This window comes from Vulpes lagopus, chromosome 24 (assembly GCF_018345385.1).
Source record: "Vulpes lagopus strain Blue_001 chromosome 24, ASM1834538v1, whole genome shotgun sequence".
Classification (NCBI taxonomy): domain Eukaryota; kingdom Metazoa; phylum Chordata; class Mammalia; order Carnivora; family Canidae; genus Vulpes; species Vulpes lagopus.
This window is the reverse complement of record NC_054847.1, coordinates 47,536,325-47,556,437: the sequence shown is the minus strand read 5'-3', so window position 1 is coordinate 47,556,437 and position 20,113 is coordinate 47,536,325. Positions and strand designations below refer to the sequence as shown.

Genomic DNA, 20,113 nt, shown 5'->3' with positions numbered 1-20,113 from the left:
AAACCTGACAAAAGCAGACATCTTTGCCTTGTTTCTGAACTTAGTGGGAAAGGTTTGAATTTCTCACTAATAAGTATAATATTAGCTGTAGAATTCTTGTACATATTCTTTCTCAAGCTGATTAAGTTTTCCTCTATCTCTGGCTTGACTGATTTTGTCAAATGCTTTTTCTCCATCTATTAATATCATGTGATTTTTCTTTTCTAGCCATTTGATTTTTAAATGTTAAACCAGGGATACCTGGGATAATGCATACCTGGGGTAAATTCCACTTGGTTGCAGTGTGTAAGTATTTTTATATATTACTACATTTGATTAACTATTTTGCTGAAGATTTTTACATCTATGCTCATGAAAGATTTTACCTTGTACTTTTCTTGTAATGTTTGTGTCTGATTTTGGTATTAGGGTAACACTGGCCTCACAGAATTAATTAGGAAATATTCATTCTGCTTCTATCCTCTGAAAAAGATTGTAGAGAAGTGATATTTCTTTATTAAATATTTGGTGGAGTTCACAGTAAACCCATCTGGGCTGTCTGTTTAGAAGATTATTAATTATTGATTCAATTTTTTCAATAGATATAGTCCTCTTCAGATTGCTTATTCTTGTGTGAATTTTCACAGCTTGTGACTTTCCAGGAATTCTGTTTCATCTAGGTTGTCAAGTTTGTGGTCATTAAGTTGTTTGTAATGATATTTTATTGCTCTAATGTCCAAAGGATACTTTCTGTCTTACTTTTTTTTTTTTTTTTCTTAGCTAACTTAGATAGAGGTTTATTAATCTTACTGGTCTTTTTAAAGAATTAGCTTTTGTTTCCATTCATTTTTATCCATCGATTTATCCATGATTTTGTTTCAAATTCATTGATTTCTATTCTATTTATTTTCTTCTTAACATGGATTTTTTTTCTAGATTCCTAAGGTGTAAACTTAATTGATTGATTTTAGATCTTCTTTTCTAATGTAAATTTGCAATGCTCTAAATGTCCCTGCTTTCACTGCATCCCACAAATTTTGATAAGTTGTGTTATTATTTTTATTCAAAGTATTTTTAAATTTCACTTGAGATTTCTTTATGTGTTATTTAGGAATGTTTCTAATTTCCATATATTTGGAGATTTCCTAGTTATCCGTTATTAATTTTTAGTTTAATTCCATTGTGGTCTAAGACACATAGTATGTATGCTTTCTATTTTTTCAAATTTTTTAAGGTATGTTTTATGGTCTAGATATAGTCTATCTTGGTGAAAGTTTCATGTGAGTTTGAGAAGAAGGTGCATTTTTTGTTGGATGAAGTCTTTTGATGTTCACTGTATCCAGTTGAGTGATGGTGTTATGGAGCTCAACTATGTCCTTACTAATTTTCTGCCTCCTGGATCTGTCCATTTCTAATAGAGGACTATTGAATTCCCCAACTATGACAGTGGATTCATTTATTTCACTTTGAAATTTTATTAGTTTTTGACTCATATAGCTTGGCACTATGTTTTTAGATGTGTATACAATAAGGATTATTATGTCTTCCTGGAGAATTAACACCTTTATCATTATAAATGTCCTTTTTAATCCCTAATAATTTGCCTTGTTTTAAAATCCTTTTTTAAATTAATATAGCTACTTCTGTTTTCTTGTGTTTAGTTTTAGTATGATATACTTTTTTCCATCCATTTACCTTTAATCTACATGTATCTTTATGTTTAATGTGGGTTTCTTATAGACAACATATAGTTGGGTTATGATTTATAGTCCATTTCAATAATCTGTCTTCTGACTGACACATTTAGACCACTGACATTTAAAGTGATTATTGGTATCATTGTATTAATTTCTACTATATTTGTTACTGTTTTCTCTTTGTTATTGTTGCTCTTGTTCTTTTTTTGCCTTCCATTCTCCCCACCCCAGCATTTTGTGCTTTTAATCATGCTTTTTATGATTCTATTTTCTCAGCATACTAATTATGTTTTGTAATTTTTTTAGGGGTGGTCCTAGAATTTGCAATATCCATTTATGTTTAATCCATATCCTCTTTCAAATAATACTGTATCACTTTACAGTTAGCATGATATAAAATAGTTCTAATTCATCTCTCTCATCTCTTGCATCATCCCTTGTATCATCACGTGTGTGTAGAAAAGAGAAAATATATTTTTGGCATTATTTTGAACAAACTTGTCTGTTAGATCAATTAAGAATAAGAAAAATAAATTTTGATTTTACTTTCATTTGTTACTTCTTCAATATTCCTCCTTTCCACATAATCTGAATTTCTGTTTTATATTATTTTCTTGCTCTCTAAAGAAATTTTTAACATTTCTTTCAGGGAAGGTCTGCTGGCAACAAATTCCTTCAATAATTGTTAGTTTCAGAAGGTGTCTGTAGCTCTCTCACTTTTGGAGGATAATTTCACAGGTTACAGAATTCTAGGATTGTTTTTTACTCTCATCACTTTAAATATTTCACTCCATGCTCTTCTCGCTTGCACAGTTTGAGGAGAAATCAGATGCAGTTCTTTGTTTCTCTCTATGTAAGATATCTAACTGATTTTTTTCACAATTTTTCTTGATCTTTGATATTCTGTTATTCAAAAATGATATGCATAGGTATCAGTGTTATTTTTTTAATGTTTATTTAGGTTTTCTTTTTCTTTATTATTTTGATTTTCTCTGAGCTTCCTGGACCTGATTTGGTGTCTGACATTAATCTGGGAAAATTCTCAGTCTTTATTGTTTCAAATATTTTGTTGTTCTTCTTCTTCTCTTGGTATTCCTATTATATGTGTGATGGCATAAGTAATACCTTTTGTAGCTGCCCCCATGGTCTCTGGATACTTCTGTTTTTTCAATCTTTGTTCTCTTTGCTTTGAATTTCCTAGATTTCTATTGATATATCCTTTAGCTCAGAATTTCTTTTCTCAGCTTTGTCTGGTCTATCAGACAAATCAGAAGTATTTATTTCTGCTGTAGTGTTTGTTTTTAAATCTGGCATTTCTTTTTTTATTATTTCTTAGAATTTCCATCTCTCTTCTTATATTGCCCATCTGTTCTTGCATATTGTCTACTTTATCCAACAGAGCTCTTAGTATAGTAATCATAGTTGTTTTATATTTTTGGCCTTATAATTCTAATACCACTGTCATGTCTGTTTCTGAGGCTTGCTCTGTCTCTCTAAATTATTTTCTTTTCCTTTTTGATATGCCTTATAATTTTTTCTTGACAATCAGACATGATGTACTCAGTAAAATGTATTGCTGTAAATAGGCCTTTAGCTTTATGGTGGTTAGGTTTGGGGGAGGGGAAATGTTTTACAGTTCCATGATAGATCTCAATCTTTTAGTAAGGCTGTACCCCTGGATTGTGATCTTTTGTTTCCCAGTCACCCTCTCCCCGACTTATATGGAACAAAATGGCTAGAGTGGGCCCACCACCAGAGGGAGCAATGTTTTTTTTTCCTACTTTGAAGGCTAGAGCCAGCTGAGTTGATTTTTACCTTCCCCCAGGTGAATTAGGCTCTGACAGTACCTTAGCAGGTTAGGCTCTGGTTAACTTGTTTACCCTAAGGACAGGTCTTTTTTAAGAAAAAGAGTATTCTGGATATTTGATAATAGTTCCTTTTTCCCCCCTCTCTATGCTGGAAGCAGGAGAGGATTTTTTAAATGATGTTTAGTATGAGAACCTGGTTGAGCTCCTAGAGGTAAACACAGTATTGTGGGGGCACCCCTTGGACTTGGTTTCTGGAATATTTAACTCTCAGGCTTGTCCATACTGAGCTTCCAGAAATTTGTCAGTGATAGTTGGGGTTTTCTTGCCCTGGTGCTGGTTCCTGTGGAAGTTCCTGATTGTGAACCTCTAAAAGATCCAGTAAGCCATGACTCTAAACTATCTTTTCTGTCTCCAGTCTTGTGGACAGCAGTCTGCCCTTATCCTCTCCTCTGTTATGGAAAGGAGAGTGGTTGATTTTTTAAGTCTGTTTAGCTTTTTATGTGTTATTAGGTAGGAGTAGTGACTTTCAAGCTCCTCACATGGATAACTGGAAACTCAACCCAGCTATCTTACAATATTTTCTGTTCTGATTCATGATAATCGTGTTTTGATTAAAATTTTACAAGGCAGGCTAATTACAGTAAATTTAGCAAGACATTTTAAGTAGTGGGAGTATGGTCACGAGTAATTTGTTCTCACCCCTAAGCATTGATTGACTGATATGTTCTCAATGCCTTACTGGAAATGCTGGCAGTTTCATTATTGTTATTAATTATTATTATATTCTTTTAAATATTTTAACATTTTACTGAGAATAATACATATAACTTTCAGTTCACCTTATTTAATTGTATATTTTTTTGTATATTCAGTGAATTGCTCAAATCTCACCAGAGTCTCATTTTAGAACATTATTATCTGCGTCATCCCTATTCCCCTTTTTCCCTTCCTACTTAACAACTGCTTACTCCCATCCTTCCCAGACAATACTACTCTACTTTGGGCATCTATAGATTTTTCCTATTCTGAATATTTACATACATGAAACCATACAGTATGTTAATTATATTGGCTTCTTAATATTATGTTTTCAAGGTTTATGTATGTTGTAGCATGTATCAGTATTCCATTTTTTTTATTGCCAAATAATATTCCTTTGTCTGGATACATACCACCTTTTAACCCATTCATCAACTGATGGCTTTTAGACTGTTTGTTCTTTGGGGCTCTTATGGATAATGCCCTTGTAAACACCCATGCACAAGCTTTAATGTGAACATATGTTTTCATACCACTGAAGTAAATACCTAGTAGTTAGTAGGTCATAGGAACACTCCATGTTAGAATTTTAGGAAACTGTTAGATTGTTCTTTAAAGTGACTACATCATTTTATATTCCCACCAGCAGTGTATGAGGGTTCCAGCATCTCAGCATCCTCTGTAGGACTTGTTAATATGGTTTTAATTATAGCCATTCTAATGTGTCTGAAGGGTATCTCATCATGGTTTTAATCTGTATGCCCCTCACACACAGTAAAGATATTGAGATCTTTTTTCATGTTGTCAATTATAAATCTTCGAGGGACAAATGTCTTCTTAGATCTTTCCCCTCACTTGTCCACAAATAATATTTCTTAACTGCATTGTTTTTATTATTGAATTACAAATCCTTTATTCTAAATAAAAGTTTCTTAGCATATATATTATTTGCAAACAATTTCCATATTTTATGCATTTCCTTTTTATATTTTTGTTGATGTTCTTTGAAGCATATGTTTTTAATTTTGAACAATTCCAATATATTTATTCTTTCATTGCTTATGCCTTTGATGTCATATCTAAGAAAGCTTTGCTTAACCCAGAGTTACAGGGATGCATTCCAATATTTTATTTTCTTTTTTTAAAATATTTTATTTACTTATTCATGAGAAACACAGAGAGAGAGAGAGAGAGAGGCAGAGACACAGGCAAAGGGAGAAGCAGGTTCCATGCAGGGAGCTCAACGTTCGACTCGATCCCAGGTTCCCAGGATCAGGTCCTGGGCTGAAGGTGGCACTAAACCGCGGAGCCACGTGGGCTGCCCCTCTTCTGAGATTTATATAGTTTTATTTCTTACATTTATAATTTTGAGTTTGTGTATGTATATGTGGCTTGAAGTATGGTTGCTACTTCATTATTTTCCATGTAGGTAGACAGTTGTCCCAGAACCATTTGTTGAAAAGACCATTCTTTCCATCATTACACATTCTGAAAATCCTTGTTCAAAATTAATTGATAAAAGGGATACCTGTATGGCTCAGTAGCTGGGTGTCTGCCTTTGGCTCAGGTAGTGATCCCAGGGTCTTGGGATATTAGACTCCCCGCAGAGCATCTGCTTCTCCTATCTCTCTGCCTCTCTCTGTGTGTCTCTCATGAATAAATGAAATCTTTAAAAAATATTGACAATAAATATAAGGGCATATTTGGAGATGCTCAACTATATTGATCTGTATGTTTAGCCATATGCCATTACCATATTGTCTTAATAATTTATGAAGTATGTTTATGTATTATTATGTATGTGTGTATGTTTAAAAACACATTTTTCAATATAAAGTTTTTTTCCAAATTTCACATGCAGCTATAGGTATGAAAAGTATTACAATGGGATCAGTTCTTTCAAAAATCTTATAGTCCAATTGGACCACTACTAATTTCACTTTGCTATTGGTTGACCTGGGAAGTGATATCACCATAATACCTAGCATCTACTTTAGTTGAAAAGTGGCAATATGTTAAGTAGGTCCACAATCAGTGTTCAAAGCACTAATTAGCTGAGAGTCCCACTGTGACTTGGAAGGGCTTGATTAAATGTGCCATTTCACTCAACAAAAGGGAGGGGTAGAAAAGAAAGTAGATGAAGTAGTGTTTTTGGATAAACAATTTATGACTGGATACCATCAGTCCCTTCTTACTTTTTCCAAGAGGATTTGACTATACTCAATCCCCTTAATTAAATCAAAACTTATATATATCTTTGGATAAATTCTAGTGAGCCACAGGACTAGCAGGGTATCTGCTACTGCTGTGACATAGGGATGGAGCAAAAAGAATATGAAAGAGCTGAGAGAAAATAACCCCATTTCACATTGCAAGGATAATATGATTTTCCTTTTTAAGTGGGTCCTGCTCAAAGTTGGTTGGGAATTAAGTTATATTGGCTCAAATAAGACCTATGTTTTGGAAAGGAGATAGCAAGATGAGGAGCAATCATGACCACTGTGGGACAGGATAGAGAGCTCACCAATGGTAGTCAACTGAGAAAACACCTTTCTCTTCTCTCCCAGCCATCGCCTCAGCACAGTAAGCCCAGAAATGAGAAAGGAACTAAAAGAGCAACCCTCTGCCCCCAACTCACTAGACAACCAGATGTAATCTGTACCAAAGGGAAAGAAAGACTTTAAACTGAATTTGAGATTGAAGAATTCAGCTATGTTTTGATAACCTGAGAACATTAAAAAAAAAAATTGTAGCAGCAGATGGAACTTTCATTAAGGATACTGGCTATTCTTCTAGACACTGAAATGGTAAGTTATTATATAGAGCAAAACCAGTAGAAGATACTGTATAAATACTGCATTTATCTGTCATAACAATGATTATCTTTATTTCTCTTAACTTATTTGCATGCAATGTAAAGCATAATAATCTAACATGTTTTTGGGCATAATAAAATCATTTTATATGAAAACAAGAGCATTTGTCAGGTATTATATATAAGCACTGTTGATATATTAGAATAATTGGATGAATGCCTACATGTGCAAAGCAAATAGATCTTGTTTTCAAGTATTTAGGCTTCTATAATTGTAAATTGTTTTGGTTCTGCTTGATTTCAGGTGAACTTTAAAATGTGAAATCAATTCTAGAATTAGAGAACTTCAATGAACTGAAAAAAGATATATTATTCCTTTCTCCCAGCTGATTCTTAGTCACCTACTTTTACCTGTATCCCTCTTGTTTCTATGATGTAATTATGAGGGAAAAGTTAATGGGTTCATGTGAGGAGAAAACAATGCAAAGTTTTTGAATAGATTAAAATATAATCATGAAGAATATATAATAATTTTGCTATTGATGATCACATAAAAGGTGTCATAAAAATTTCCTGTCAAAATATAATCTTAGATATATTTATTAATTTCTATATGTATGATAACCGAGAAATGATCTTGTGAATCAAATCAAATAATGATACTTTTTCTTTGGTATATTTACTTAGAATATGTCCATATGCACTTTATTTTTATTATGACAATGACCTGCCTCTGCTAGTAGATCTAGGGTTTTTTTTTCATGAAAAATAATAACATGTGATTTGATCAAAATAAAATTTTATATTATCTAATTAAGCATAACAAATATTGCATATACCCTATTTCTGGTCTTCTATCCTTTCATATTTCAGTATAGCCAAAATCTTAGCTTTTAACAGAAACTTTGATTCTCCTGAGATCTATGTCAGAATGTACTCTCATTCTGATACATTTTTCTTCTTTTTTTTAGAATGAATAACTTAAACTAATGAGAAACTATGTTTCTGGGAAGATCAGTGAACAGGAAATATAAAGACTTGATTTATTTTTCTTATAGGAGCTTACTTACATAACTTGACAGAGTTAATAGGTGTGTAGGGATGTAGGGTGAGTTCAGAGCATGCGTCTCTAAAAGGTAATACCTAAATCACTTTTCATCAGGGTATATAATTCATGACAATCATGAAAGTTCAAAGCCCAAGAATTTTTTAATTCCAATCTCTGGGTAGACAGATCTATTCTTGGTCCAGAAATATATCATCTGAATCTCTTTAGGGATGGAGTTTAAAGGAACTTAACTATAAGGTAGAAGTTGTTATTTGGAACAATTGAAGATGCCAAATTCAGAGAAGCAAGTGAATACAAAGAAAAAAAAAAAAAGACGGAAGCAGGCTCCAAATCATAGGGAACAGTGAGAATGAAGAGCAAATTGATTCCCAGCCATAGACAATGTTCAAAATTATGGGTTCAGAGAGACAAAATCAAGAAAATAGGTCATAACTTGATGAGGAAAAGACAATTTCAGAAATTTGAGATCGTGAACAGCTCTTAGGTAGAATATTGGCATTTGGAGGGAAGGGGTGCCTGGGTGGCTCAGTTGGTTAAATGTCCAACTCTTGATTTTGGCTCAGATCATGATCTCAGGGTTTGAGATTGAGCCCTGCATCAGGGAGTCTGAGATTCTCTCTGCCACTCTGCCCCTCCCTGCTCTCTAAAATAAGTAAATCTTCCAAAAAACCAAGACAAAACAAATAATATTGGCATTTGGAACACCTGTTTTATACATTAGTAGCATCCTGTTGCCCAAATGAATTACAATACTTTATTGGTATAGGGGTTAGTTGCTATGGTATCGATAAAAAGCTTAACACATGAGCAAAAATACCCTCCAAAATCTCAATAATTTTGAACATAGGTATTTTAATATATCATTTCAATTCCACATAGATTTGTAAGATTTTTATTTGATAGAGGAAGAAGAAATTAAATTCATAGTTATTTTTTCATGCTTCACTGCCAAATTGATTTGAATAATTTTTAGCTAAGACTTGCAGTTGGTTTGCAGAAATGCTAGTCTCTTGACTCCCAGGTGACTATCTTGCTGTATCTTACATTTAGAAAACTGACATCTAGAGAATTCGTGTTAGAGAATTTGTTTTTTAATATTAAATAACAAACTCATTGTTGAAACATCAATACTAAGTAATTTTTGTTTTTCTAATTGCTCTTTATACAGTATTTAGTACATAAATTCTCCATTTTTCAGTATAATAATCTATAGTTTAGTATAATATGCCTTAGTATAATATGCAGAAGGCAGCCCCAAAATAAAATTATTTCACCTAGGTAAGAGATCTTAGTCCTTTTTAGCTATTAATTATCTTAACATAAATTAGTTTATGAGGTTTAGCAGAAAGCCTAACAACCATAAAAAAAGAATTTGTATGTAAATACAGAGATGTCAGTTCTGCCTAGGAGGAATAGAACTTGATGGGGTTGTTAAATATGATATTGACATTCTGGAGGCTGGACTGACTAAAACACTATTGTCAATGGCAAGGTAGTTGAGGTTAAACAAACAAAATTTTTCATCTCTTATTATTTCTTGATTTTTCTTTTCCCTCAAGTTAATAACAATTACTAAAAAGTCATATTTTAAAACTGCAAAGATTTGTCTCTGTTCAGTTTGTAGATTCATCACAATTAAGATTTTTAAAACATAATTGCAAATTTTTAGAGAATTTAAATTTAGAGAAAATGTAATTTTAGAGAAAAGTAAACCCTTTGGTTCAAGAATAAAAAGGAAAGATAAAGTTGAAATACATACTTTTCACACTCAGCAAAAATGATCACATAGCAATTGGTATTGCTTGGCATTTTCCATGTGTACATACCCCCAGAGTGCCCACAAAATGAAAAGATTAAGAAGTTAATGAGATTTATTCAATCATTTTAATGGTACTGCATAATAATCGTGATGTAATGTGTTTTCTTCTCCAAAATTGAAGGCACAAATGTCTAATTATGAAGTCTTCCTTGATGAATAGTTTGTCTTTGTCAAAAATTCAATGGCAAAATTCCACTGATGTCAGTGTCTATATGATCCATCTGCTGCCTAAAAGCTGGCTGACTTAGTAGAAGTAGCCTAAGGGAATTCTAACATATGTAACTCTCTTTTCAAAATTGAAGTTTTTATCCATGAATTTCAATTGTATTTTCCACTGTACTTACTTTCCATTTGGTTCACATACCTTGAAAAATGCATTGAACATTTCTAGAGATATATGTAAAGTATAAACATAATGCCTCACACAGTCGCTCACAAATACTATTTCTTCGACCAAGCCTATGTAAATATCAGCATATGTTGAGCATTTTTTATGGATTCAAGAAAATTTCGAACACTTCTTCTGAATTTTATATAGTAAAATAAATTACACAACAAAGATCCTTATTATTAATTACTTTCCTTTTAAAGTAGTCTGCAATGATTTGTTAGTCATAAATTGACTAAAAATCCACTGAGGATATAAAGTCTTATAGATGAATCAGGGGTCCTCAGGTGGCTTAGTTGGTGAAGTGTCCAACTCTTGGTTTTGGCTCAGGTCATTGCAAAGTCGAGCCCCATGATCAATGCAGTCTTTTGAAAATTCTCTCCCTCTCCCTCTCCCTCTCCTCCTCCCACTGCTCATGCTTTCTCTCTCTCTCAAATAATTAAAAAAAAAAAAAAAGATGAACTAGATAGGGAGTTGGGAAAAAAATTCTAATAGGTCAAAATCTAGCTGGCAACAAAATTAAAGGTGTTAGTGCCTGATGCTCCTTGAAAGTGCATGTAAACGAGTAAAAGAAAGGTTGACCTTCTAGTTCCCAGAGAACAAACCCAGGAATCCAGGTATCACACAGCAAGGACTTCCATTTCATTGAATAGGATTTGCTATATAATCTCATCTAGGATTAGAAGGATAGAAACCATAATCCAGCTTGCTAAAGAAGACATCCCTATGCCTTTTGAGTCCTGTAATTCTCTACTTGTAAATTGTCTTTGGCATACTCCTCATAATGGAGATGCTAATACTCTTTCTTTTTAGCAATATCTAAGCATATGTGAGAAATTCAATAATTAAATATCATTGAAGGCAGTTATTAAATTCATTAGTGGTATTTTGTTAAATTATTTCTACAAATGATCAGTTAAACTTATTCTTTTGTATAGTTTTTGAGAAAACTGTTACCTATATGATATGGTTTTGTCAAGTTTTATAAGACTTGCCAGTGATCAGAGGATTCTAGGCTCAATAATTTTGAGATTATGCAAAGTCATAGTTACACAGAAGACAAAAATAAAAGTAGCCCTGAGAATAGATTTGTATTAATTTACATTTTTTCCTTTTTGATAAAACACTAATGAAAACTTATAAGATGAACTTTTTTTGGTACATAGTTTGTTAAAACAATTTTTTAATTATAAGGCATTTATACATAAGTGGCTTTTTCACATAATTAGCAAAGCTGTTATTGCTAAAATTAATTACTGCAACATACATGTATTTTATAATATATATATATATATATATATATATATATATATATATGCTATTTAACATTTAGGTATGCTTTTTCTAAACGATGGTTAGATTATAATTGTCCTCAATTGTAATTTAGATGAGCTGATTCAGATATTTACACTGAGTGATGGGGAGTACAATAGAATAATATGGATTAAGAGCAAGCAGGAATTGAATAAACAAATAAAATGAGGCAGAAAAATTAATGAAGAACTAAAGGGAGGAGGCAAAAGATCTCAGGCAAAAAGCAAAGAATGCAAGAATTGAACAATTTGTGTGTTTCAAAATATCCCATGTGCTTAAAGAACATGTCCTCTCGCCTTGCCCAGACCATAGTTTACAAGACTCAGGAAAGGATGGTCTTACAGTTAAGGTGTCCTCTTCAATTCATTTTCTGTTGTTTCTTCATTTTTTCCCCCTCATGGTTACTAATTTATTGCCTTGTTTCTGTTTCTCCTCATTTTGCTCTTTGTAATTGATTAGATTCTCAATTCAGGGATAAAAAAAAAAAAAAAATCAGGCAGAAAATGGCTCATTCATGGAGGTGGGACATGAGGTTAATAGTGCAAGGGAACAGCCTAGAGTATTGGAGGGCAGAGAACTGTCCCCAGAGCACAGCAGACCCCCCCCCCACCTCCAAGTGTGCAACAGAGGTCTGGTCAGTGTGTACACGTCAAAAAACCACCCAGAGCCAGGGAAAGAACTACTCCAAAGAATTACAAGGAGCAGTGCCTATGCTCACACAGGATGGAATTAGTGCATATTTCCACCATTTAGACTGGACCTCATAATTCATGAGGTATCACAAAGAATACACAGAAGGTTCTTGCTTCAATAGTGGGGGACAATTAGCTCTACAGTGAGAACTACTCTCGTCCTACCTAATAATTTTTAAAACAAGATCCTAGAGATTCAAACTTGTAATAAGTAATTTAATTGCATTCCAAAACAAAGTTCATTAGTGTTTATAGGATAAAAAAGTAACCAATACCCAACAAGGTGAAGTTTATAATGTTTGCCGTTTAATATAAAATTGTAAGGCTTGCAAAGATAAAGAAAAATACAATCCATGATGAGGAGAAAAATCAAGCATTGAAACCAATCCAGAACTGGCACAGATGTTAGAATTAGAAATCAAATACATAAAAATAATTACAACTGTGTTTCCTATATTCAGAAGTAGAAACATGAAGATATAAGAAAAACCTGAATTATAATTCCAAAGATGAAATTTACAGTAAGTGGAAAAATTCACTGGATGAAATTAACAGAAGGCTAACTTTGCAGCAGAACAGATGGAAAAATATGAAGATCCAGCAATTATAACTATCCAGAATGAAACACACAGAGGGGAAAAATGAATCAAATAGAGTAGAACATCAGTAAGCTGAAGGATAATTTTGGATGTCCCAATGTATTTGTAATTAAAGTTTATTAAATCAAAGTGGTGGGATAAAATTTAAAAAAAAATAAGTTCATCAATATTACAAATATTTACCCACTTTGTAACCCAGTCTTTCCACTTCTACATATTTACTAAGAGAAATGTAAGCATATGTCTGTATAGAAATAGTTGTAACAGTGGTTTCCACCTGCCTATCAAAAAGTGAATGGATGGAAACATTGTAGGACATGCATACAGTGGAATACTATCCAGCAATAAAAGGATGAACTATCTCCCAACTTCCATAGTACATCATTTTCCCGAGGAATTCCATTAAAACTTACAGTACTTCTAGTAGCAATTTGTGCATGTTGTTTTGATTTCTGGTTATGTTTTTCAATGCCTTTTATTATGACACCTTCAGGTAAGGGTAACTATATTTTTGCTTCTCCAAAACTGAGTACTTTTCACCTATAGTTGGTCTTAATAAATGTATGAAGTGAAATATTAATTCAGTAACATTTAAATCTCAGTTAAATTTATCTAAGAGTAAACAAATTTTTAGTATCAAAAACAAGTTGCAAGAATGTTCCTATTTTTCAAAAAAAAATCTTCCTAATAATTGCTACTTACTCTTTAGTGGAATCTATGAACATGTGAGACAGGAATCCTATCACAGAGCCCTTTTGTCATAGGTTTCCCAGATACTAGTTCTTCTTGCCACATCTTCACCTCGTGTGTTATTCAAGTATATATATTATGTTATTTATTTTATTTCATTTTTTTTATTGTTTTGAGAGAGAGAGGGAGAGTACACCCATACTTGTGAGAAGATGAGACAGGGGGAGGGAGAAGGAGAGTATCTTAAACAGGCCCCACGTCAGGATAGAACCCCAGGTGGGGCTCAGTATCACCACCCTGAGATCATGACCTCAGCCAAGATCAAGAGTCCAATGCTTAACTGAGGGAGCCACCCAGGTACCCCCTCAAGTATATGTTTTAAGTGCATATTAATTTTATGATTTATTTCACTTAGTATAATGCCTTTAAGTTCCATTTCTGTTGTTTCAAATGGTAAGATTTAATCATTTTTTAAGGCTGAGCAATATTTCGTTGTGTGTGTGTATGTATACACCACATTTCTTCATTTACCATTTACTAGGACCCATGCAGGTTGTTTTCATATCTTAGCTATCATAAGTTATTGCAATGAACATAGAGGTGCATATATCTTACAAGTTAGTTTTTTTTTTTCATTTTCTTTTGTTAAATACCCAGGAGTAGAAATACTAGATCACATAATAATGAAGACAAAATAGAAACCATAATGTAATATTAAATATAAAGTAGCATTAAAATATATATTTTATTATTAAGATACACTCATCCAAATACCACCTAAAATTAGCTTTTATAACCCCAGGTATACACATTTATTCTTTTTGAATGTTCTATGGGGTATACAAATATGTGTACCACAATGTTTTCGTTGATCTGAGAAGTAAACATATTTAACTGATTGTTCATGATGAATGAGTGTACAATGTAGTTACTTCTTTAGAAGTCCTCATATTTATAATTTCTCTAACTTACTCCGTATTTTTTCTTTCTTGGAAAAAGGAAGAATAAGCAGGAGATAAAAGACAGAAATGATAAAATGTAGAAAAGCTAACAGAAATACATACGATAAATAAAATTTTAAAGTGTTGAAGAAAAATTGCATGAGACAGGTTAAACAGTCAAGGAAGATATGATTTAAGATTATTGCAATAGGAGTCAAGACTGTTGTACTATGGGAGAGACTGAACTCAATTTCTCTGAATCAAAAGGCAGGAGGATTTTTAAATGCTGGAGTGAATTAATAGAAAAGCACTGAAGGACGGGAGGAGGGAGGTTGGTCAGTATGACAAGGGCTATCTCTGCTTTCTAATCATCCCCCGTGGAAGGTAAATTCTCACCCTCCCACAGAGACTGGGAGACAGGGGCTTATCTTTCTTGATGATTACATTTCAAAGGGTTCACTCCCAGGTCCTTGAGAAAGACGTTCCTGAGTTGTAAAACTGGCAAGAGGCTGGGAAAAGATTTACATTTCAAAGGACAAAGGAAGAATATACAATAGCAAGTTTTCTAAAGTAAATGCTCTAAGAAAAGGGAGGTCAGAGTCCTAGAGTGAGGAAGAAGACTATCTGAAGTTTAGTCAAACTGAAGGGAACCTTAAGGTCATTTTGGTTAAGAGGAGTTGGAAAAAAAATGGATATTCAAGTTTTCTTGCCATTCATCAAATTACTTTTAAAAATCTTTGTCTCTGAAAAACTTTTAGAACTTATAAATCCATCATTCAACTTAGTAAAAGTTTCAAAGTTCACATTAATGATGTGGAAAACTAATTTGACCAGATCTGTTGAATTACTTTTTGTTATAAAGATGACAAAAAAACCTGAAGCAAGTAGTTCAGAAAATATCCTTTTAGAAAACTATTTTGACAAGTGCCATTTTTTTCCATTATTTTAACACTTGATGATACATTGTTAAATGGGTTTACTGTATTTAATGCTAGTAATGAATTCTTATTCTAAATCTTTAGAGCTAGTTTTCTGCTATCAAATATTTGCTAGGAGATGGGCTGAGACTTTAGGATTGTGTAAGAATATCCCAGCTCTCAGATTAACTGAAACTAACTAAATTAACTGAATTAACTAAACTAAATTAACTGAACTGAAAGCCAATCATCCTGGCATAAATGCCTGAACACTATACTGTGTGTCTTTCATTAGAAAACATTGAGTGATAAAAGATGATTCCTGTCATTCTATCACAGAAAAAAAGATTATGCTTTCTTTAGAGACCTAATTAATTTGGAAGATCTTTATGTACTAATGCTGGACATTGTTTAGAACCAAACAAAAACCTAGGACTGGAAAAAAAATTTAATCCATACTTGAAGAGTCATTTAAAATGCAAGCAGTGTATTTCAAATTGATCAGAAAAGGAATCACAAGAAGGGCATTTTTATAAAACTAATTACCATGTCAGATGCTTAAAATATAAAGTCAGTGTAATATGTGCAAACAATCCCTAAGGCAATGTGCTACCATCTGCCTTAGGGAAGAGTCCATTATTTTGTTGCTCTATTACTCTATGATGAAAATCTTTTCCTAAGCTTGCACACACCACATGCACACAATCAGCAAAGTGGCTTAATAAAATCTTGGTCAAAGGGTCAGTTGAGATTGGATGAAATTAACACAAGAATTCTACAGAAAATATATACTTCACTTTTTTCTTATATTTTACATTTATAAAATGAATAATCTTTGGTCTCTTTTTCCAGGATTTGGGAAAAAATTGGAGGGCAGCAGGGTTAACAAAGAACGAGGTTCAAAAGAAGTATAGAATTTTATATCCTGAGACATTTATTCACTTAATTGACTACCCATTCATTCTTGTATGGTGAAAATGCAATTTATGGAATAGGAGGCAAATTGTACAAACCATATATTATGAAAAGGAATAGTTTGCAAAATATAAAAGGAACTCAATAACAAAAGAGCTAATAATCTCTTTAGAATATGGGTTACAGATTTGAGTAGACATTTTGCAAAAAAGAAAAAAAGGATGCAAATGTTCAACAGGTATGTCAGTTATACTCAGTGTCAGTAATCATCAGTGGCAATGCAAATCAAAATCACAGTGAGGCCCACACCTTAGGAGAGACACCAAGATGGCTACCTAAGACATTCCTGAGCTAACCTCCTCCCACAGATGCACGAAATGCACACCTACACACAGAGCAATTCACTGGGAGAAATCTAGAGACTAGCTGAGTGACTCCTTCACATCAGGTAAATGAGAAAATAGCCATACCTAAAAGGATAGGAAAAACTGACTCACACTTGTGCCATAAACACCACCCATGGCATTCAATCAGGATTGAATGCTCAAATTCCAGCTTCTCCCCAAGGAATTAAAGGGTTTGAAAAATGTTTTTAATTTTTATTTATTTATGATAGTCACAGAGAGAGAGAGAGAGGCAGAGACACAGGCGGAGGGAGAAGCAGGCTCCATGCACCAGGAGCCCGATGTGGGATTTGATCCTGGGTCTCCAGGATCGCGCCCTGGGCCAAAGGCAGGCGCCAAACCGCTGCGCCACCCAGGGATCCCGAATTAAAGGGTTTGAACTTCTATCACCTCAAGTTTTAAGACTGCCTGTCTTGCCTCAAATATCCCACCTAGCCTGAAAACCAACTGGGTTTGCATCCAGGGGACCTATAGGACTATAGCAACCAAAGAAGCAGGTTCTTCAGAGTATGTAAGGATTAACCTTGGCTATCCGCTAGGCTCAGGGCAAGGGAAGCAGGCAAAATTGAAAGGATATTGACTGTATACTTTATAAACTGCTACCTGATGGCCTGGTTTCTAATTAGCATGCATTTAAGGACTGGCCATGAGGCCCCCCATCATCCTATTGGAACTCAGGGGAGCTGGTTGGCACCTCCCTGGGCTTCTCTTTCTTGCTTGCTCTAATAATAAACCAAATTGCCAATATCTTCCTGGAAGGAGCTATTCCACACCACTGTGCCCTAACTTTTATAATTGCCACTTAAAAGACAGTCACCGAAATCATGTGGCAGACAAAAACATCATCTCTGTTTGTCTCTGGATGGTGCTTTCCCAGCTGCTGCCTGAGGGTCTAGCTTCTGGTGAGTCTACACCTAGGTACTGAATGGCTATGTTTTGGGACTCTAATGGGTCCTGGTGCACCCTCAACTACTGGAACGACTAAAAACAAGTAGAGAGGCTTGGACAATCATAAACATTTGAGAGACAACCAGGAACCAGGAGGCTTACAAGGATGGCTGCAAAACTGTTGACTTAAAACCTCACTGAAGCAAGGGCTATTGGCAGAAGGCCGCAGCCATTAAGTTCTTAAAGTGATTTGAAGAAGCCAAGCAAACCTAGGAAGAGGGTTAAAAACATGAAGTAAATAATCCTCAGCTCAAAGAGAGCCTACAGAATATGGAGGCCCGGTTGGCAGAGCAGAAATTCATGAACCTTTTCGACATGCCTAATCTGTACCAGAAATTTGAGAGTCAGCACAAGGATGCTGCTTGTACCTACCAGGAGCCGATAGAGCAGCTATGAAACAAACCATCCAACTTGAGGATGAAACATCAGGATCCCCAGATCATGACTACTCTCAGTGTCCTGCTAGGAGTCAATCTTGATAATATGAATGAGGAGAAGGAAGTTGGAACACCTCCCCCAACTCCTCCTCCCATGAAGGACACCAAGCCAGAGCCAATGGAACAAGATATTCTAGAGAATAAGAAGCAGATGCTAAAAGGAAAGGGTTGGGGAATGAGGCCTACAAGAAGAAAGACTTTGACACAGTCTAAAGCACTATGACAGAGCCGAGGACCTGGACCAGATCAACATGACTTACATGACCAATCAAGAAGCTGTGTACTTGGGATCCCTGGGTGGCTCAGCGGTTCGGCACCTGCCTTTGGCCCAGGGCATGATCCTGGAGTCTTGGGATCGAGTCCTGCATGAGGCTCCCAGCATGGAGCCTGCTTCTCTGTCTGCCTGTGTCTCTGCCTCTCTTTCTGTACATCGTTCACATTATTACCAATACTCTATTGAATGCTAAGAATCTCTCTCTCTGTGTCTTTCATAAATAAATAAATCCTTAAAAAAAAAAAAAAAGCTGTGTACTTCTAGAGGGGCGACTACAGTAAATGCTGGGAGCTTTGTGAGTAGGCCATCGAAGTGGGGCAAAAAAAACCAGGAAGACTATAAACAGATTGCCAAACCTTATGCTCAAATTGGCAACTCTTACTTCAAAGAAGAAAAGTACAAGGATGCCATCCATTTCCATAACAAGTCTTTGACTGAGCACTGAACCCCAGCTATGCTCAAGAAATGCCAATAGGCAGAGAAATTCTGAACGAGCAAGAGTGGCTGGCTTATATAAACCCGGACCTGGCCTTGCAGGTGAAGAACAAAGGCAATGAATGTTTTCAGAATGGGACTATCCCCAGGCCATGAAGCATTATACAGAAGTCATCAAATGGAATCCAGAAGAGGCCAAATTGTACAGCAATTGAGCTGCCTGCTACCCCAAACTCCTGGGGTTTCAGCTGGCATTCAAGAACTGTGAGGAATGTATCCAGCTAGAGCCTGTCTTCATCAGTGGGTACACATGGAAAGCAGATGCCCTGGAAGTGCTGGAGAAAAAGCTATGGATGGCTACCACAAGGTGTTAGATCTGGACTCCAACTGCAAGGAGGCTGCAGATGTTTACCAACACTGTATGATGGCCCAGTACAAATGCCACCACAGCCCTGAAGACATGAAGTGACAGGCCATGGCTGACCCTGGAGTGCAGCAGATAAGTGACCCAGCCATGCGGCTGATCCTGGAGCAGATGCAGAAGGACCCTCAGATGTTCAGCAAACACTTAAAGAACCGTGTAATAGCACACATCCAGAAGCTGATGGATGTTAGTGTGATCGCAATTCAGTGATGATTTATTCATCATTCCCTTCCCTTCACCCTCATATGATAAGAAAGGCTGGGATGACAGCAAGCAGTGTCAAGCAGAGGAGAAAGCAGGGGAAAGTGAACAACTTCTCTCTATATATTTGTATAGACCTATGTGGAAGATACAGAGACTATGTGGAAGTATACAGAGTATACTCACGTTACTTGCACTGCAGCTGCCTATGGGCCCTCCCAGCAGCACAAGCATTGGCTCTTCCACTGTGCTCAGGTTCCCTGTTCCCTTCCCTAACCTCAGTTGCTGTCTCAGTTGCTTTTCCATTGTTGGTGATTTTTTATTTGGGCATGTATGAGGAGGGGACGCTGTTCTTCTCCAACCTCAGGTTCCAACTGTCTTCACATTGTTAACTCCACATGCCCTTCTGTAACAAAACAAGCCAGTATAGCATGGTTATTAAAAAAACAAAACAAAACAAAACAAAATTTTAAATAGTAAGTTCATAGCTATCAATACTTATTTTAAATGTAAATGTGCTAAATTCTCCCATCAAAACAGAGTGGCTGAATAGAAAAGATGCAATAATATGTTGCATATGGAAACTTA

At 34.9% G+C, this 20,113-nt stretch overlaps 1 pseudogene; it reads left to right on the top strand.

The window, feature by feature from the left end:
* Positions 1-6,735: 6,735 nt before the first annotated feature.
* Positions 6,736-19,534, top strand: LOC121481895 (annotated as a pseudogene).
* Positions 19,535-20,113: the final 579 nt, after the last annotated feature.